Here is a 22671-nt window from a genome sequence, read left to right on the forward strand (position 1 = left end):
AGTGTAGCAGGATTGTGGTGTCTTACTGTAGCTTGTCAGTGTAGCCGGTCCTGTAGTAGCAGTATTTTGAAACACATCTTATGTGAGCATGTGATGGTTCCACATGACTAACATGACATAGAAACCCAACCACAGCTGCATCACATCTTATGATTTATGAAGATTTATATCTTCCAATTTATGGGAACCAAGTTGTGTTTTGTGTATATGAGCAAAGAAGTAAAGCATGCACTTATCCATGTGTTAGGATTTCCACTCTAGCATATATCAAAGGCTACCTGCACAATCTCCTTCTTCTTGTGAACCTCTCCTTTGGGAAGTGGAACATACTCTTCTGCCTCAAGATCGAATTCCGTGGCAAAAGCATCACTTCTACCTACTCTTTTGACTGCACCACTATTTGCCTCAATGTATATAACATCACCAACAGCAACCTGCAGATGGCATTAACCAAAACCAACATGCAGAGGTCAACAATTAACAACGAAAAGTAGCAGGAAAAATATGCATGCACCAGCAGTAAAAAATAAAACAAAATTATTTGTAGAGTGATTTTTTTTGAAAGATATGTAGAGCGAAATTATCAGAGGATTCCAGCCAGACCATTTGATACCAAAGCAATACATTTCTGCAGTGGACTGATAAAAGAGAACTCAGAAAACAAAGAGTAAGAATGTTAAAATTTGGATCATAATATTTACATCATCCTACAAAATGCTATAATAAACCATAATTACCTAGTTCCTCAATCCTTTCTTGAACTGAAACCATTAGACCAGATAAATTCGGCATTTATCGAACAGTGAACCATTTCGACCAGAAAATTCACTGTTTGAATTGCCATAAAATTACAGGTTGGCTGCATATTTGATTCAGTTCGCAAATTGAATCAACTTGATCCTTAAAAAGAAAAAGATGATGGTGACAATGATGACAACAACAGCAACAATAATGACGGTGTCAATGATCATGATGCTGGTGTTGAAGAAGTCGTTGCTAGCAGATGATAGTGATTCTTAGATTTGCAATCGATCATTACCAACCCTACCTGCTTCCTAGAATCACAGGAAGGGAGCAAAAACACAAAATCATTACCCACGTGGCCATGCCTAAGGCTAAAGTGTTAATTCACCACCATTTTTCATTTTGTGGTTTTTCAGCTGCTTTGCGCAAGTGCATACATAAATGTCAATCTAAAGCACCTTTCAAAAAAAAAAAAAAAAACAATCTAAACCATCTGAAATATAGGGCCCATTGTGGATGACCTAATGGTTGTTCTGACGCATGGATAGAAGCTTGCAAGGGAAAGTCCATGTCAATGTTTAAATCCTAGTGCTTCGATGGATGTTGAGATTTTGTGTCTAGATTAATGGAATTGGGGTCCATGGATGTTGAGATTGTGTTTGGATGACACCTACTAGAAGTACTTTCTCTAAAGAGTATATAATGCATAGGCATTTTCACACAAGGCTCGAGTGGGGCAGCCTGTGGGATGCAAGGGCACACTCAGGGTAGGCGGCCCGTGAAAGGCGGGTGGCTCGTGTGAGGCTGAACCCATGTGATGTGGGGCCATTCGGCCGAAGACCTAACCCATGGGATGTGAGAGAATCCAATAAGCTATTAAAATTAAAATGTATAAATACCAACAAATAGCTTGCCAAGGACTTAGAGCTTCTCTCTCACTTGCTTCAGAATTATCTTGTATATTCGTGTTCTTTGGAATGAGAGAAAGACTCAATTTATAGGTAAAGATATCAAAACTTTGGCTAGCCTGAGATAGGGGCTATGAGATAAAGAGATTGATTCGTCACGCTTTATCAGTTCGAGCTTTTAGCGCAAGTGGTTAGTTGTCCTGCATCAAAGTGGTATCAGAGCGGGAGAACTCATGTTCGAGACTCCTCACCGGAGGTGATTAATGCAGGGGCATAGCAAGTGGTTAGTTGTCCTGCATCAGTATATGGCCGAAGAAATATTAAAGAGGACTGTTGTGGCACACATGCCACCACAGCAAACACGTGCAAAATCTAAACCATGCACTAACTGGGTCTAAAATGTAAAGATGCTCTATTCTCAAACGGGGCCATGTACCAACAGGTTGCATCAACCAGAGCATGGTGGTTGAATTAGGAAAGTGGAGTAGAGAGCCATTTTGGTAGATAGACTTGTCCGTGGATAGCTGCATTCCAGCCTACCACGTGGGCACAAGAATACGCAATTTTTTTCTAGAAAGCCATGTCCATGGGAAGCCTTCAGTGGGGCTCTTTTGATTGGTGAAATCAGTTTGAAAACCATGGAAAAAGATGTGATGTTTTCCCATGTTTGTGGAAGAAAATTTATCTATGGACTGGAAATAGATTTCCATTTCCATGATTTTCTCAAAAAATGGTGATTTTCATTTCCTCGGAATAACTTGTCAAATCTAGATTTTCATAGTTACGGGAGACAACATTCACTTTTTTACCATTGTCCTTTTAACATTTCTATGGAAATTACATGAACTAAAATAAACAAATTAGCATAGATTCTTTTCCACACATTTCCCTTTCCTCTTGTGTGATATTGGGGTTTCCATACCGACATTTTGGTTTCCGCCAATCCAAACAGTTAAGTGATAGCTACATCAAAACAATAGAAACCTCTGCACACATGGTAAGAAGAGTTTTCCACACATCAAACAACCCCTGAAGTAGCATTGATCAAATGACCCCCCAACAAACTAATTGGATAATTAGACAATTAAAGATAAAATGGTTCATTGTCAAAAGGCAATGAGAGAAATCAAATCGTTAGCATCATTGATCAAAGTAAATTTTGGGCTCAATGCTATCCACAATGTGGCCCAAGATTTGGACAATCATGATTTCCATACATGAATCACACATCTAGTGGATGAAGCACCACAACTTAAAATATGATGACAAATGACAAATCCAAAATAAATCAGTTCCCCAAGAATGTTGTCTCACCCTTCTCTCGGTTGATAAACAACTATTCGTCCTTCAACTGATTAAAACCCATTTTCAAATGCTCAAAGTGTTCAAGCAAAATCCAACTAAAGACAGGAATAGTTTATCTAGCCTTGACTTGAAAATGTTTTCTTCTCTCAAATCAGGGAAATATTATAGTTATATATTAGTTTTTAAGATGTTGTCTCATTCACCATACACATGTGATGCAGTGCAGGTGGGCCTAACCTATAAAATGCAAATCATGGGATCATTGTGGATGTAGCATAACCAGACATCACACTGATTGAGCATTCCTAACCATCCAAGGGTGCTACCAATTGCAATGAAAGATATAAAATGGTTAGCGGTCAACAAACCAGTTCAAATCATTAATTTGTTCAACTAACATAAATTTCGAGCAATGGCTCAGTGGTAGACAGAGTGCGTTTCAACATTGAAGTCACGGGTTCCAGTCCCATGTTACCTTAAATTTAAAAATAAATAAATAAATAACCATAAATTTTGAGCAATACTCAATCCACGGTGAGGCACACAATTTGAGAGCTCCAGATTACCATACATGTATGCAGTGTGTACAGTGGATGAAGCATTGCAATAGAAAAAATGGTGGTAAACTATCATTATTTTCTAGGACAGTAGCCATTTAAGGTAATGAGAAAAATAATTGATGCTCTTGGGGAGTATGACAGTCCACAACATGCACATGGCAACCATGCGCATGGCATACATGTACTTTGAGTCTGAGCTAACGATCCAAAGCACGTGTCCCACTGTAGTCAGACATATCATAACCCAAACTTGCACTCTGAAAGCATCATTCCAACCATCTAATTAATGGCATCAAATAGATAGTTAAAATGAAAAATAAAAAGTCCGAAGTCAATAACAAGTGTCCAGTTTCAATGTGTGTTGAGATGTGCATGTATCTATATTTTCTTCTTTCCCAAGCTGACTGGGTCCAGCAACCAAAATTGGGACTGAAATATCTGAAAATTGGATAGGCAAATCATAAATGGTGCAAGTAGATTCTTCAAATGAGATAGTTTAGTCTTTTGGTAGTCGTCCAACCTCTCAACATCCTGCATTCATTTATAATGATTAAAGAATGTCTCCCCGTCTTACATTAATTTATAATGGTTTAAGAATGTAATCCCGCCATATGGAGATCGATTATCGGCATCACTGAACTCCTAGAGAGATTATTTGTAGAACTCACTAGCTAGTGAAGGGATCCTTAAGTTCTTCACTTTGTATTGGGACTCTTATCCATTGCGGACTTGTAAGTTTTGCCCATTTGGTGCTTCCAATAATTATCTTAATATGAATCAAAAAGAAAATAAAAAAGGTGTTGCTTGTCCAATCAATCCAATTTAGAAGCATGCCCAATCTACATGGGATCCACAAACCATGAAAATATTATTTTAATTTTCAAGAAAACTAGCTAAAGTTTCATGGCATGTATCTAAATGCATCAAATTAGATCATTGAACTAGGCCAACTCAATTTGCAAATTGGGAATCTCAAAACAAACTAAAGGCCCATTTGGACACACTTCCACAAAAGGGGGTTTCCACAAAATGGATTTTCAAGCCTACTTCTTCAATCAACTTGCCGAATCAGTGAGCGGGCTTTCTAGAGCCTATTTTCTCAAGTGTGGGATCAAATGGGAGTCCGCAAAGTGCATCCAAATGCATCACACCAACTGCAATTTGGCTCAATACAGGGTTTAGGCCTCAACCGCCCCTTTCAAGGGTACATCCAAACAGGCCTCTAAATGAAGTCTACCCACAAATTAGGGTCCTTCAGAAGGTATCAAACTGCAAACAGTGTGACAAATATCACCAAGATTTTGAAAAAATCAAGATAATATTGCAAAAATACACTAAACAATATTATCACAATATCATCGCAAGATTTTCAAAATCCTAGCAGATTTATTTTAAAATATCGTGATAAATATCATAATATTAACTTAGAAAATAGTAAAAAAGCTTAAGTAATTTGTTGTGTAAATATATTTAAATTTTAAATTTATTCATTAATTTAAAACAAATATTTTATTTTCAGCAATATTTTCTTTTTTTAGAGATAACAACAATTTTATTGAGTTGTGGCAATGGTTGTGACTGCTTGTACAGAGACTGCCCATCCCGAAACAAGACCTTTAATTCTTCTAATAACCTTCTCATAGACGCTCTCTTATTCCTGAAACAACCCGAAGTAAGGCCGAGATAATCAACCTTCATCTGGCCTTCCTAGATTTTCCTACTACTCCCCCATGTGAAGCCCACGGAAGGTAATCCATTGTCTTCGACATTACCCAATAAGCATGAAGGAGACACAAAAAATGCTTCCAAACCTTACTCACAAAAGGGTAGCCAATAAAAAAAAAAAAAAATGATCAATCATCTCCGCATTCTCCATAAACATAAGGCAAACATTAGGCAGGACTCACAATCTCCTATGAAGGTTGTCTTTTCCTGATAATATCCCGAGAAAATCCTCAAATTTTGAAAATCTCTGAGAAATTTCTAGCCAAGAAATTCCTGAGAACCAGATTTGTCACTATGCTGCTAACTCATACTCTAAATGGTCAAACCGTGAACCCGGTAACTATGCAATAAACAACTATATAATATTTATTTGGAGTTTGTAGGCAACATATTGAATTATCAGTATAGAGGGGGAAAATGGTTACCTACAAATGCAAGAACAATTGAATGGAAGGAAAGATGGGATCGTTTGTATTCCTTGCCAGTAGATATTTGTATCAAGAGACATGGCGTTCGCTGTGACACTATTTGTATGGAAGTTCTTTCCCTTTTTTATATTCTAATTGATAGTTTTATCTCTTAAAAAATCCCTTGGTAATGGAAATAGTTGACTAAATTTATGGAATTTAATGAGAATAACACTAATGTATGTCGTTAATGTTCCCCAAGAAAATCTTAGTAATGTAGTTGGAAGCTCTCTAAAGTGGCAGTACAAAATAAGTAAGTTCTTTCAGGAAGGAAATCAAGAACAAAGGTAAACTTACATAATATTGTCTTTGATCTCCCCATACCCCAACCTCTCACCATCCTAAACATATATACGAAGATACAGTAGCATCTTACAAATCAAGAAGATTTCCAAATATTCCATGTTCAAACATGAATGCATTGAAAATGACCCTCTCGTTACATGCTCATTCACACTGTTATACTTGAGAAAATAAACAAACCAAAATGCATTACCTTTTCCTTAATTAAAGCATCGTAGATGGTTGGATCCAACTTCAGCTGCTTAGTTCCCTTGATTGTCTTAAGTCCAATAATTACATGACTAATACTTTTCCCATAGCCACCTGTCGTACTCTCAGTTTCTTCTGGCGAGAGTTCAGTTACCTAAAATAAGAGTGTATCCATAGACACTAGATATCAATTGTCAAATGTCAATCCAGATAGAGAGAAAACGAAAACCCTAATACAATAATTGGATGCATCAAATGTCAATCCAAATACCCTCATCTAAACAATTAAGCAGGAAACACTTGCCTCTCCTTCATAAACTTCCTTATTTTCCTTGATACGTAGGCCAATAGCCCTTCGAAAATTTTCCATAAGGACTTCTGTTTTCTTTACTTCTGACGAGTATACTTCTGAACCCACCATCGGGCAGAAGGGAACCTGCATTCATTCAGTGACATGAAAATCGAGCAAATATTGTACATGTCTTTGTTAAAAAGATACAGTTCATAACCAATTCGAATAGGAGACCAAACGGAATAAGCCCATCTTTCATATGAGGATTGGATAAATAACACATCCCAGGCAGACAACTGAGCCTTTTTATTGTGCCTTTCTACACAAGAAAAAACTACAAATCCTACTTGAGATGAAACAAGTTTGCAAAGCAGATTATAAACTTGAAGAGCTCAAAAAACTTGTATAGCCTGATCTGCAAACTTGTAAAATACAGGCCTTTATAGATCCTTTCATGGGAGAGAACGCTTCACAATGCTTAGCCAATACCAGTGGCATTTTTCCCCTTTTGGTGCCAGCATTCTGCAAATATGGGGCCCGCCTTGCAGCAGCTAAAATCATTCATGATTCATCTGGTGACCACATTGTGGATGGGTGATGGAGTAGATATCTCCCATCCAGGTGATGGACTCCTTCCAACGGTCTATGGACAATTGGTTGTGTTCAACCTTTAACTATCCTTCTTCAGACTTCAATTTTCCTGCATCATTATTTTGTGAATTGCCACCTATCCACGGTGGGCCCACCAGACAATTGTAAGTGGGCCCCACTGCATGGAATGAGGTTAAGTAGCCCTGTTCGAACCAAATGTTATGTGCATATTTCCTCTTTCGACGAACTTCAACCTTCCATTCTGCTCTGTCAAAAGACGATAACATAATAATAGACAAAACCAACACCAAATTCTAAGCCTGTTTGGATGCCTATAAGTTCTTTAAGTTGTGACTTACAGGTAAGTCACTTACATGTGAAAGTCACTTACAAGTGTTTGGATGTAAGTTGTAAGTCACTTACAGGTAAGTTGGTTTTTGTGTTTGGGTAACCTGTAAGTTACTTACAGGTAAGAAGCTGTATATTCACATCGAACCAAGTTTAGCGTAGGGAATCATTCCAAAATGTTATGATTACATTAAAAAAAAAAAATCTTGGCACCAAATATACAATTACGTTAGGCCCATCTAGATAAATATTTAAGCCAATTCTTAAGCTAAAACAATTATCAAGTTAACCATAAAAGTGGGCCCACAAATTCAAAATACTTGTAATGTAGAGCAATAACTTAATATAAGAATTGGTAGGAAACTATGGGAAATTTTTAATTGGACTCATTAAGAAATCTTTTTGTTGTAGCACCTGTTGGATGTAGGGGCACACTCGAGGTGGGTGACCCATGTGATTTGGGGCCCATGGGGGAGGTCTCGTGTTCGAGACTCCTTACCAGGGGTGATTAATGCGCATTTCACACCGGGCTCGAGTGGGGTAGCCCGTGGGATGCGAGGACACTCAGGGTGGGCGGCCTGTGTGGGCAGCCCATGTGATTTGGGGCCCACAAGGGGGGTTCGTCCGAGGTCCTGACCCATGAGATGTGGGGCATGAGCTATGAGATAAAAGGGATTAATTCGCCTATAATATAGAGCAATAACTTAATATAAGAATTGGTATGAAACTATGGGAAAATTTTAATTGCGCTCATTAAGAAATCTTTTTGTTGTAGCTAGATGATTAGGTTCTTTGCCGGATTTACAACAAGAAGAATGACTATAAGAAAATAGTGCAACATACTAAAGAAACATCCAACAAAGAGACTATGGATTCTTTCGAGGCCATTGAAGACATTAGATTAGCCAGAACTCCAGAAGCAGATGTTGATAATAACTCATTTATAGAGTTGGATTGTATATGATTCAAATTGTTGGAAGCAACTCGGCTTTCTCACTCAATGCCAATCCTGAAAGCCTGAATAGAGCCTGATCATTGTTCATTGTATAACTTCTGGGACCACACATGAGATGGTTTAATAAAATAAAATTGGTCCATCTTAATGGGCAATAGTTAAATAAAAAAATTAATAATATAAGAGCAATGGTCCACCATGATGGACTGGACCATGGGACCTGCCTTGATGCATGTTTCATCAATTCATTATGAGGCATGGCCCCAAAAAAAGAAATCCAAATCTTAGATGAGCCACACCACAAGAAACTATGGTAATTGAATGCCCACCAATAGAATTTCTTGTGGGCTGCAAAAGAGTTGGATCAAGCTTTATATTTATGTTTTCCCTTATCTACGTATGTGTGACCTTATCAACAGGTTGGATGGCAAATAAACATAATGATGGGCCCTATGTAGTCTTTAATGGTGGCATTCAATCACCATTGTTTCATGTGATGTGACCCACTTGAGATTTGGATTTGCCTCATTTTTTTGCCCAAGCCCTAAAACGAGATTGCAGAACTGATGAATAGTGTGGATATATCAATACATGAGGCGGGTCCCATTGTCACGGCCTCAACGAATTGGGCCCGATTCAAAAGCAAGAAAAAAAAAAAAAAAAAGCTTGTAACCCTAGCAACCGGAGAGAGGCGCACGGCAATTGTAGAGAGAGAGGGAGAGAGTTGATTGCAGAGACAGAGAGAAAGAGAGACGATTGCAGAGAGAGAGAGAGAGAGAGAGAGATTGGAGCAGGTAGGCTGTTGGTGCATTTCTCCCCCTTTCCCTCTTTTCAAAAATCCGAACGTTGGGCCTGTAAGTCACTTACTTCTCACCCCCAGCCCCCCGCAGTTTCCTGGAAGATTTGCCTATAAGTGACTTACAGGTGAATTTTCTCCACAAAACACCACCTGTAAGTGACTTCCCTGTAAGTCACATACATTTTACCCAACTTACAGGCATCCAAACAAGAAATTCAACAAAACAACTCTGCTTGCAAGATGAAACAAAAGATTGGCAGGGGCAATGGCAATAGAAAATACAAATGAAGACGATAAGTACCTTGCTTCCGAGCTCCTGAGATATACCGAGAGCCAATGCAGTCTTCCCGGTCCCGGGAGGCCCCGCGAGTAGAAGTGCCCGGCCCGCCATCTTCTTCTGTCGTATCATATCAACGACAAGGCCAGCAGCTTCTCTGGCCCCAACCTGGCCCACAAATCCAGCAGCCATGGGAATCGCTCTCCCATTTGCCTGTAAAAATATACAAATACTATTACAATCTCATAACCCAAAACCAATCAAACAAAAGCCTTAAAAATCCTAGACCCAATAGTGGGAAAAAAAAAAAAAACGAATAGTTACATGGATGCCTGTAATTTTTTTAAGTTGTAAGAAAGTTACGTGTAACTTACAGGTGAAAGAAAGTTACAGGTAATACTGTTTGGATGTAAGTTGTAACTTACTTACAGGTAACTTCATTTTTGTATTTGGATAACTTGTAACTTTTTTATAGGTAATAAGTTGTATATTCACACTAAGTAGAGCTTGAAACAGGAAATCGTTGAAAAATCAGATTGACACATGAAAAAGATTGGATAAAATTATTCCATTTTATTAAACCCATGTAAATGAATAGTTTGGTCGATTCTTAGGCTAAACTAATTAACAAGTGGGCTCATGTTTTTGAAGTGTTTGTAATGTGGGAAAGAAACTCGAGGTAACGTATCTAAGCAAAAATTTCCCACAAGAGTGACTCTTGTTAGCAAGGATCACTTAAAAAGAAATCACAAGCATAGGAAGCTGCTTCTACCAAATTCTGCATTAGCATTTAAATTTTCCAAGTGGGACATTATTAAAATGGATCAATATCAAATGACTGTTTAAAACCAGATATCTTTACACTTCAGTGTACCCTCAATTTCCCACCATCTGACAACATGCAAGAATCTAGATGCAAATGGAACTTGGGACTCTTTGAAGCCAAATATGAAAACACAGCAGTGTAGACTCAATTTCCCATCACCCTGAGGACATGTGAGAATCCAAATGCAAATGGAAGTTGGGATAGTTTCAAATGGATATGTTAACCATGCAGTGCACACTCAATTTCAAAACACCCGAGGACTTGCGGAATCCCAATGCAAATGGAAATTGGGAGTGTTTAAAAAACCATATATGTTAAAACAGATTTGGGACCTACTCGGGGACAAGTTGCACTGACCAACAAGCCCCACCTGTACAAAATGAACAATGGAATGGCATGGATATAAATTCTCTCCATTATGTCACCACTGTTTCATGTGGTGTGGGCCACCAATGATTTGGTTCAAACTGATATTTGTTTTGTTTCCTTCATCCAGGTCTTTCTGACCTAATCAACAGGTTGGATGTGAAACAAACATTACAGTAGACCCTAGGAGTTTTTTAATGGTGGACTTTCAATCATTACTGTTTTCTGTGGTGTGGTTCACTTGAGATTTAGATATGCATCATTTTTTGGAATCAAGCCCTAAAACGATTCAAAAGAATGGATGGACGGCATAGATAAAATAAATACAAGATGGTGGACCCCACAAACCATCGGCCATTACCCACGCCTCCTAGCCAAAAACTGTGTCTTACGCAAAAAAAAAAAAAAAAAAAAAAAAGGGAAGAAGAAGAAGAAGAAGAAAGAAAGAAAGAAAGAGAGGGGTTTTCCAACATTGCTAAAGCTCAATGGGGGAGGGAGAAGGAGACTAAGAGAGGGATACGGAGGCTGAGAGAGGGAGATAGAGACAGTCGAGAGGGAAGTTGCGATTCTTTCCAGAAATTTTGATTTCAAAATTTCCAACCGTTACGCGGATCAAAGATACAGGTAACTTGAAAAACGACTCAAGTGCCTGTATCATTTTTGCATCTTTCTACTGTAAGAATGTCACAGGTTGAGAGAAAGTTACCTGTAACTTTCCTCCCGCAAACACCACTGTAATAATCTCACCTGTAACTTTGTTACATTTTAGAAATGTTACAGGCATCCAAACAGGCCCTAAAACCCTAAACCCCAAAAGCCCAAAAACCCAAAAAACCGATTTCTCAGATAATAGAGAGGTGTTTTACAGAGACCCAGAAAACCAAAAGGCGAGAGAGAGAGAGAGAGAGAGAGAGAGAGAGAGAGAGAACCTCGAGACCAAGGCCTTTGATGTGGGTATGAGTAGCTATTCTCTGCTTCTTCGTCGTCGACTGCACCTCTTCTATCCTCACCGTCATCTCTTCCTTCAAACTCTCTCTCTCTCTCTCTCTCTCTCTCTCTCTCTCGGTTCTCTCTTTTCGCTCTCGGGTGCGCCTGCTCTAGGTTCGTGGAGAGCGGAGAGGAGTCTCGGCGGAAGCGGATTAGCTCCGGTACCACACATAGAGCTGCTGCATTGACGTCAGCAACTTCTGTGGGTCCCATTATTAAGTATACGTTATATCCAAACCGTCCATCCATTTGGCGAGCTCGTTCGTAAGGCTTGAACCGAAAAATAATAAATATATAAAGACCAAACGCACCACACTGAAAAAAGCAGTGGGACATTGTATGTCTACCATTGAAAACCTTTTGGGGTTTATAGAAGTTTTGGATCAATATGATATTTATTTTTCCTCTTAACACAGGTCTTTTTGACTTTATAAACAGATTGGATGGAAATTAAACGTTAGGGTGGGCACTAAGAATGTTTTGACGGTGAAAAACATTATCCCAGCTGCTATATGTGATGTGGTCCATTTGAGCTTTGGATATGATTCATTTTTTAGGTAATACTGTAAAATGATCTCGCCAAATGGATTAATGGTGTGGATATAATAAATAGATCATTGTGGGCTACGTAATTTTGATCCCATTTTAGCCGTGGTCGTAGGAGTGTGGACACGCACCCACAGCAACTATATAGCTGGTGTGTGGTACACGAAGCCGATTGCGAGTTAAACTCTGTGGGGGTCCTCCGTGATTTAAATATTTTATCTACTCCGTCCGTCCATTCTAAAAGATAATTTGAGGGCTTGAACCCAAAAATTGAATATATCCAAATCTCAAGTGGACCTCACCATGGGAAACAGTGTGAATTAAAATTCTACCCTTGAAAATTTTGATGTTCTGGATCAAGCTGATATTCTTGTTTTCCGCTGATATCCGTGTTTTCCCTATGTCCATGTCTTGTTTATCTTATGAACAAGTTGGATGACAAATAAACATCACTGTGGACCATAGCAAGGTTTCAACGGTGGAAGTAATTATTCCCACTGTTTCCTTTTAGTGTGGTACCCTTAAGCTTTGGGTATACTTGTATTTTGGACTCAACCACTAAAATAACTGAAAAACGGATAGATGGCGTAGATAACCAACGTTCATTCGTAGTAGGCCCAACTGAGTTTACTCAGTACGATAAAAGCGTACTGACAGTACGCAAACCGATTTCATGGTACACCAGCTAATCCGCTTCCGGTCTCGGCAGGGGCTCTCTGGGGCCACGGTGATGTCTGGATTTTATCCACGCCGTTCATCCATTTTTCCAGGTCATATTAGGTCGTGAGCCCAAAATCAGGCAGATCTCAGGTGGAGGACACAGTAGGGGATTGAACGGACGCGGCTTGGCTCGTGACGTTGCCACTAGCCAGGTGGCTAGCGGTCGATGGTCTCTGGCCCCACCATGATGTACGTCCACACCGTTTGGATATATATCCATTTTTCCATATGTCTTGATCCTAAAGATGAGTTAGATTTAAATCATATGTTGACCCCACCATAGGAAATAAAGTAGTTATTCAATGTCCATCATTTAAAAAAACTTAGTAGGCAACTGTAATGCTTATTTGACGGATCCAGATCTACTAACAGTCTATACTAATTGGGCCCACTTAATGTGTGTTTCATCCCCACCATGCATCCATTTTAGAAGCCTAAAAATGAAGTAGACCTAAATTCCAAGACATGCATCATAGAAAACAATGTTGATTGAATGCCTAACATTAGGGATGGTTTGGGAGTGTGGATTTGGAACCCCTACATTCAGAACCCCCTGGATTTGAAATCCTCCTAGCGTGATTGGTATTGCGCATGTAACGTTCCGGATTTTCACTGTTTTAGATTTTTAAAAATTCTTAAAATTTTTTTTATTAATTAACTTATAAGCATTTCAAACAAACCACAAGACAAGATATACATAAAAAAACCCCAACAAGGGTAAAAAACCACGATGCAAAACTTCCACTATGAAGAAAATGAGATTACAAGCAATATACTAACCTTTTTCCTTTAGATGTATAGAGAAAACCCTTTGCCCACACTTTAGAATACTTCTCATTACCCTAGAAAAGCCCTAGGGACCCCTATTTATAGTTTAGGCAACTTCTCTTTCACATCTCTTGCAAAACCATCTCAAAAATTCGCAGTCCGTGCAAAATCCGGAAACGAATCTGTGTAACCTCGACCGGTCAAGCAAGGGCCTCGACCGGTCGAACACCTCGGACCAAAAAAATCATAACTTGCTGGACTTTGAGTCGAGCCAGCCCTCAACCGGTCAAGTGGGCCCATTGATCGGTCGAGTGGCGCTGCCCAGATGTGACTCCACATCTCAACAATCTCCCACTTGGAGACACATCGCCATAAGCCTTCATTTTCTACATCCAGAGTGTACCACCTTCCTATCTTTAAGCCTAAAGACCAATCAAAGCTGAACAGAGTTTCAGCTTCTCCCGTGTGACTGCCTTAGTCGGCATATCTGCAGGATTCTCACTTGTATGAATCTTCTCCAAAGCAATCGATCTATCTCCGAGTAACAAATGTATGAAGTGATATCTGATGTCAATATGCTTGGTCCTTAAATGAAATGCTGAATTCTTAGCCAAGTGTATTGCACTTTGATAACGTACAACTTGCAATCTGCTTGCTTCTTACCCAATTCTTCCATGAAACCTTGCATCCATATCATCTCCTTGCATGATTATATACATGACATATTACTTAGTTGTACTAATAGATAGTATCTTATAATGAGAGACCCAACGCAGACTACCTAGAGTAAAGACATAACTGTAGTGCTTCTTCTGCTGTCGATATCTCCTACTAAATCGAATCTACGTAGCCTTGTAGCTTGATTTCCGATCCTCCATAACACAGACCCTATATCCACAGTACCTACCAAGTATCGAGGATCCACTTCACAACTTCCCAATATTCATTCCTGGGTTGTTCATGAACACATTAATAACTCTCACCGCTTGAACAATGTCCGGTCTCATGCTCGCCATAGCATACATAAGACTCCCAATAGGACGCATATGAGACTTTACCCATGTAGTCTCGTTCCTCCGCGTCTTTACACCTTACTTCTTAGAAGCTTGAAGTGGTTGGCTAATAGAGTACTAACCGACTTAACACCTCCCATACTAAATCGATCAAATACTTTGGCTATGCACTCTACCTATAACAAAACTAATTTCTTATTTTCTGTCACCCTTTATCCTCATGCCTAGGATTTATTTTGCAACTCCTAAATCCTTCATGGCAATTCTCTGACAGTTGTCTTGTGAGATCTGAGAGGTCCTTCATACTTGATCTAGCCACAAGCATATTATCAACGTACGAAGAAGAATGATGTACGACATATCAAACTTCTTCAAATACCAACAAAGTGGTCTACATGACATCTCCTATAACTATTTCCCAACATGAAACTGTCGAACTTCTTATACCATTGCCTTGGGGCTGCTTCAGGCCGTATAGACTTTTCTTCAATCTACACACTTTGTTCTCCTTTCCGGTGTCACGTATCATGTCGGTGATGCATATATATCTCTTCTTCAAGGTCCCCATGAAGAAAGGTTGTCTTAACATCTACCGCTCTATATGTAAGTCCTTTATAGCCACTATACTCAAAACCATGCAAATCGTAGACATTTTCACTACAGGTGAAAATATTTCAATGAGTAAAATCGATACCTACCTTTTGTTGAAACTCTTTCATAACCAATCTAACCTTGTACTATTTCAAACCATTCTCCTCCTTCGGTTTGTAAATCCACTTGTTATGAAGAACTTTCTTACCCTTAGGTAGAGTGAATAGATCCTATGTACAATTAGACTCAAGAGAGTCCATCTCATTATCCATGACTGCTCCCACTTAACCCATGTATCCATGTAATGCCTCTTCAAAACACTCTGGTTCACCATTATATCAGGAGTAGATAATGTAAGGAGGGTGAGTATCGGGCGTGGGTCTCCTCTTCCGAGTAGACCTCCTCACAATCGGTGTCTTGGCTCTGCCTCATAATGCTCATGTGCATGATTATCCTGTGGCACTGTAACACCCGTGTTCGGTAACTCTTTTAACTCTACAAATTCTTTCTCATCGGCTTTATTTTCCTGCACAGTGTCCTTATACCTCACTTTTTCATTGAAGAGTACGTCTTTGCTTTTGATGATTTTCTTGTTTTCTCTATCCCAACTGTAGCCAAAATCATGATGCCCGTAACCTATAAACGTGCATCTCATGGACTTCGCATCCAACTTGTTTATGCGTTGCATCAATGTGAACATATGAAGTGTAACCGAACACTTTGAGATATGCAAGGTTTACTTCTTTCCTAGTCCACATTTCTTGGTAGCCCACCATCCAATGGTGTTGAGGACTTCTATTGATGAGATATGCGTGATATTTAAAACATCTCGCCCAAAACGTCGTAGTCAATCTGCATGTAACCTCGTGCTCTGGCACGCTCAAGAATGGTCCTGTTAATGCGCTCACCACACCGCTCTGCTATAGTGTCCCTGGAATCATTTTCTCGATGTTTGATTCCATTTCTTGCATAATCCTCCTCAAACTTCTCTCTCCCATTATATGATTTGAGACATTTTACCGTTTTACTGTCTCGTTTTCTACCATAACTTTTCACTTCTTAAATACATCAAATACATCAGATTTGTGCTTTAAGAAATAAATCCACAGTTTTCTACTAGCATCATCAATAAAAGAAATAAAATAACATGAGTCACCAAGAGATGATACCTGTGTCGGTTCTCACACATCAGTCTGTACAAGCTTCAACAGATGTGTCTTTGGAGCGCGTCCTGTCTTCTTTAAGCTTACCTTCTTCTGCTTGTCATACACGCAGTCCTTGCAAAATTCCAAGTCAGTAGACTTCAGCCCTGGTAACTTTCCTTTAGACAATAGCACTTTCATCCCCTTCTCACTCATATGTCTCAACCTCTGATGCCATAACTGTCCATTCACTCTAGTTGATGCGACTACGAGTGAATTATACAATCCTAACGTTATGTATAAAGTACCTTCCTTCTTGCCTCGAGATATCACCAAGGCACCTTTTGTGATCTTCCAGGAATCACTAGTGAATGTCGTTACATAACCGATATCGGTCAACTACCCCACTGAGATCAAGTTATGTTTTAAACTCGGTACATGTCTGACATCCTTCAATTTCAAAACCGTTCCGTATTTCTGATTTACATGAACGTACCCTTTTTCAATAATACTGCACGACTCATCATCACCTAGGTAGACTCTCCCAAAGTCACCTGACACATAATCACGCAGAACTTCCTTACACGAAGTGACATGAAACAAAGCACCTGAGTCTATAACCCAAGACTCATTCCTCGCATCAAGAGACAAGATCAACGCCCCTGTGTCACTTTCCTCAGATAGATTCATGAATCCTTCCCGCCTTGAGAGCTTCCTTCTTGTTTCTTGAGCGCCCTCCAATCACGTTTCATATGCCCCTTCTTGCCGCAATGCCAACACCCGTCTTTGTCTTTCGGTCCCTTGGACTTCTTCCTTGACTTAGAACGTCCATGTTTATTGCCTCCTTTGTTCAGCGATCTTCATCTTCCTTCAATGTTTAGAGCATTCCCTGAATCTCCCAAAACTCTTGATGCCTTTCTTCTAGATTCTTCGTTGAGAATTAGACCGGCCACATCATCAAATTTTAGCTTTGTCGACCCTAAAAAATTGCTCACAGTAATCACCAAACCATCCCAATAGTTTGACAAACTGGACAAGATTAATAACGCCCTGACCTCATCCTTAAAAATAATGTCAACGGATTCCAACTGGCTCATGATTGTATTTAACTCGTTTAGATATTCAACTACGCTCCCATCATCTGACATCTTCATGTTGAATAGTTGTTTCATAAGATGAACTTTATTGGATGCTGAGGGTTTTTCATACATAATGGCTAGGGCTTCAGTTAATTCTTTCATAGTTTTCACCTTAGATATATTGAAGGCGACGCTCTTAGACAAAGAGAATCAGATCATTCCTAAAGCCTTTCGATCTAATAAAAACCATTCATCATCTGTCATCTTTTATGATTTCTTCTCTTTTCCTCCTAGAGGAATATAAAGGTCCTTCTGATATAGATAATCCTCCATCTGCATCTTTCAGAAGGCAAAGTTTGAACCATCAAACTTCTCAATTCTAGTTTTCTCTTCTTCCGTCATCGCTCCCAATAGAACTAAACCAATAGCTTTGATACCAGTTGTTGTGCAGCACGCCAACAACGTAGTGAACCGAGATCCAATCTCCGATCTCACCCATAAACAATAAACAAGAAGAAAAATAATCTATAAGTAGAATCTAAGCATACTAACAAACCACAAAATAGAATATACGTGGAAAAATTCCAACAAGGGTAAAAACCACGGGTGCAAACTTTAACTATAAAGAAAATGAGATTACAAGCAATATACTAACTTTTCCCTTGCTCCCATACATAGAGATAACCCTTAGCCTAGCTTTAGAAAGCCCTTTTTCATACCCCTAGAATAACCCTAGGACCCCTATGTATAGTTTAAGCAACTCCCTTTCACACCTTGCGAAAGACCGACTCAAATTTAGTCCGCACCAAATTCGGACTAGGATCTGCATAGCCTTGACTAGTCGAGTACCCTACTCGACCGGTCGAGCACCGCAGAATTTCAAAACATTAGCTCATTTGGACTTTGAGTCGAGCACCGCTCGATCGGTCGAGCGGCCCACTCGACTAGTCGAGTAGCGCGATAATGCCAAGATTTGTGAACGGGCGCATTGGTGTGTTGGCTCCACACCTCAACATCCTTTATCAAGCTCAGGAGCCTAAAGATATACCATGTTTAGTAACAAATTCAAATATCTTACTCCTTTCAAAAATATGTATAAAGCACCAACTGTCTAAGAATAATGTGGTAAGGCAAACAATATAATGTGCAAAGACATAATTCTAGGAAAATGCCTTCAAAATGAATGAACCAACAAAAAAATAAAAAAAATTTTGATTTTGAAAAACAAAGGAAGATTTTACGCTTTTATGAGTCCTACTCACTTGTTCTCCTCCAAATTGCCCTTCATGCTTTCGTCAGTGATGCATCCATGGGCAGAAGCCTTTATGTATCCAGCTTGGGGCAACATGATCCCCTTTCTTGGAAATGCCAATTTTAGTTAAAAGACCACCATCAGGTTGCTGGAACAAACTTCTTGAGAATTTCATCAGAAGACTAGCTCAGTGAAAAGATAAATTTCTCTCATTCAGGGATCACACTTATAAAATCTCTTCTGAAAGTCTGTTAATCGTTTTGTGATCTATTACCAGATGACCGGTGAAGATAGTGGCAAGAATAGTCTTTCCTGAAAAACTTTTTTTTGGAATGATGAAGAAGGGAACCATAGGTTTCATCTAGTTGCATGGGACCAGGTATGCGCAAGCCAGTTGATGCTGGTGGGCTGGGCCTTTGTGTCATCCAGTCTATAGATATTTCAGCTTTAAGCAAATAATTGTGAAGAGATGGAGATGGGAGTTGTTCATTGCTGAGATTAATTCTTGTGGCCCCCAATGGGTAGGAGATCATCCCAGTAAAATCTTAGAGTGGGATCTTTGATATTGAGGCCCGCATCCTGAGGCATCATATATATTATAGCTAATAGGGGTGCACACGGATCCGTTCAGGGTTCCACGGTTCTACCGGTTCGATGGGATCAGGCAGAGTCCGTTGTGTGAGAGGTTTGAAAGGTTTTAGCTTCTTGCAAATTACAGATGTGTGTTGATCAGTGATTGGTTTCAAAGAAATAATGAAAAGGTGATCTAGATTCTCTCTTTTTGTAGAAACCTCCTGGACCAGGAAATAGGATAACTCTCTTCTCCGTTGACGACGCTGTTGGAAGCGTTTGTATTCCGTTTGAGCGAGCGTACCGGTGCATCCGGACTTGAGCCAGATGGTATTTCTCAGTTAGGTTGTGATATTCATTAGTATCTAAAGACAGGGGAGCTGGTGGACCAAGGTCCGTGTGACTAAGCCTCCCCTCAACATGAATGCTTTTGTTTGGACAGCTGGACTTCAAAAAAAACCTCAAAAATTGTGATTTGATGATGTTGAATAGGTGTCTAACATGCTGCTCCAGTGAGGAATAGATTAATCATTTACTAATATTTTATTGCTCATGAGCAAAAGAAATTTCCACACCAGTGATTCATAAGTTCAAGATAGCTTAAGTCTTCCCAAAATGTGTGCAATCTGACTCAAGGCTGGTCTGCCAGGGCTTGGGCAGCTTCAGGGCACATATTGTGGAGTAGTATCCTTCTAAAGGCCCAGGCTCAGAAAAGACAGTCGATTGAACCTGGCATCACCCAAAACACGGAAGCCAAACTGAGGATACCAGACCAGACAAAGGAAGAGAAAGGGCAATGCATGAGCAAATGGTCACGCAAAAGCAGCTACTTTCAAAGGAGCTCCATGGAGCCAGATCCTCGGGGTGTGGCTTTCTTCTCCAGTGAGAATTGAGTAGCAGGATCTAGTAGAAAAGATTCCTGAGTTGGAGAATTTCCAGACGAGGGAGTCATGAGTAACTTGAGACACTTGAATCCCCTGAAGAAGAGAGATAACAGAGCAACAGGTTCCTGAAATTCTTCTTCATTTAGGCTTCTTCTCCAATATCCTACAAAATTTCATTATATTTGAGACAACTCTAAAGGGTTGAATATATAGAGATCTACAATCATCTATACATGGTAAATGATAAAAATAGAATCTATATATGGAAATTAGCTATATAAGGCATGTGGCCTGTCTAATATGGAAATTAGCTATGCAAGGCATGTTTCTTGTCTAACATCCCCCTCAAACTAATGTTGGTCATCGACAAGTAATAGTTTGTCAACTAGAAATGAGTGACATACAGTGAGGGACTTCATGAGAATGTCTGCAATCGATCATGGGATGCGACATGTGAAAGAGAAATGAGCCTAGATGAAATTTCTCTCGGATGAAGAACAATCAACCTCAACATGCTTTGTGTTCATGAAAAATAGGGTTAGAGGCAATCAATGACACTAAGATTATCTACATGAAGTGGAGTAGATTTTATAGATGAACGCCTAAGTCGGAAAGAAGTCCATGTAACCAGACAATCTCACTACAACAGCGGACATACTCGACTTCCGTGCTTGATTTGGAAACAATGACCTCGCTTCTTACACTTCCAAGAGATAAGAGAAGTGCCGAGAAAAACATAGTAGCCAATAGTAGATCTTCGTGTGAGAGCGCAACCGGCCCAATCAACATCCGAATAAGCACGAAAATCTAGAGTTGCCGTGGAGGAGAAGAACAGTGATCGATCCGCAGTTCCACGTAGTACCGTAGGATGCGCAACATCGCAGTCATATGAAGAGTCCGAGGAGCAGATACAAACCAGCGACGACTTGGATAACGTAGGCAATATTGGATGAGTCATTGTTAAGTAAACCGGACTCCCAACCAAGCGGCGGTATAAGTCGGGCTGTGCAAATACATCACCAGGAGAGATTTGATGGGGTTTCCTCCTCAGTTCAGGGGAGAGACAGCGCAGCGGGTTGAAAATTCGGAGTAGTTCACCGCGCTGCTCGACCGGTCGTGGGTGGCGCTCGATCGGTCGAGTGGGGCTTGACTCAAAGTTCAGCGACCAATTGATGTATTTTCTCTGAGGTGCTCGACCAGTTGAGGGAGGTACTCGACAGGTCTAGTGGGCTGCTCTACCAGTCGAGGACACTGCTCGACCAGTCGAGCTTAAGCAGATTTGAGTCCGAATCTTATGCAGACTGCGCAAATCTAAGACCTTTCGCAATAGGGTGCGAAAGAGAGTTTCCTAAACTATAAATATGGGTGTCTAGGGCTTTTCTAGGTAATGCAAAAGGGTTTTTTAAAGCTTTGCAAAGGTTTACGAAAGGGTTTAGGGCTATCAAAGGTGTGTGTGAGAGAGAGAAAGAGAGAAAGGAAGCTTGTAGAAGGGAGGTTATGCTCGCGGAGGTAATCTACTATGCAATCAACATCTCATCACTTCTACGTCCTCGTGATCGGTGAGATCTTTCAGTTTTTCTTTTATTCTCTTATTGTTTATCCACTCATGCGTGAGTGAAGAAGGTTGTAACATTCCACTTCATAGTGGATAGTTGATCTGGACGAGGTCCCGTGGTTTTTACCTCTTTGAGAGTTTTCCACGTAAAAATCTCTTGTGTGGTGTGGTTTATACTTTGATTTATTTCATTGCGTTATTTGTTTTGGGAGGCTAGATCCTAAGGTTTTGTGCGAAGGCCCCCAACAAAGTGGTATTAGAACTAAGTTCATTAAACGCAGTGGGATCGGTTTTGAATTATGGAAAGTGGCTCATCGAGGATGATCGGCCTCAATGGTTCTAATTGGAGCATATGGAAGGCTAAGATGGAGGACTTGCTTTATTGCAAGACTTATATTTTTCAATTTTAGGCATATCAAAGGCAAAATCCGAGGATATGCCGATGATGATTGGAAGAAGATGGACCGAAGGCGATGGGGTTTATTAGACAATGGTTGGATGATTACGTGTTCTACCATATGTCTAAGGAGACTTCAGCCGCAGCCTATGGTTGAAATTGGAAGGGTTGTATGAGAGGAAAACAGTCGGTAATAAGATTTTTTTGATAAGGCGACTTATGAATCTCAAGTTCAAAGATGGTGGTTCTATTGCCGAGCACATGAATGAGGTTAGCAATATAGTGAACCACTCACCGCTATAAAGATGGTCTGGATGATGAATTGCGAGGCTTTCTATTGCTTAGTTCATTGCCTAACAGAGTTGGGAGAGATTGGTGGTGTCTCTAAGTAACTCCGCGCCGACGGAAAAATATCCATGGAACAAGTAACCAGTTGTCTCTTCAATGAGGAGACAAGGAGGAAGTCTCGTGGGTCTACTCCAAGAGACCCTTGTGACACAGAACGGGGAGAG

The 22671-nt window shown here is 39.9% G+C and overlaps 1 pseudogene; it reads right to left on the minus strand.

The window, feature by feature from the left end:
- LOC131230601 (ruvB-like protein 1) overlaps positions 1-16623 on the minus strand; it is a 31653-nt pseudogene extending 15030 nt beyond the window's left edge.
- Positions 16624-22671: the final 6048 nt, after the last annotated feature.

Source organism: Magnolia sinica, chromosome 17, assembly GCF_029962835.1.
Source record: "Magnolia sinica isolate HGM2019 chromosome 17, MsV1, whole genome shotgun sequence".
Classification (NCBI taxonomy): Eukaryota; Viridiplantae; Streptophyta; class Magnoliopsida; order Magnoliales; family Magnoliaceae; genus Magnolia; species Magnolia sinica.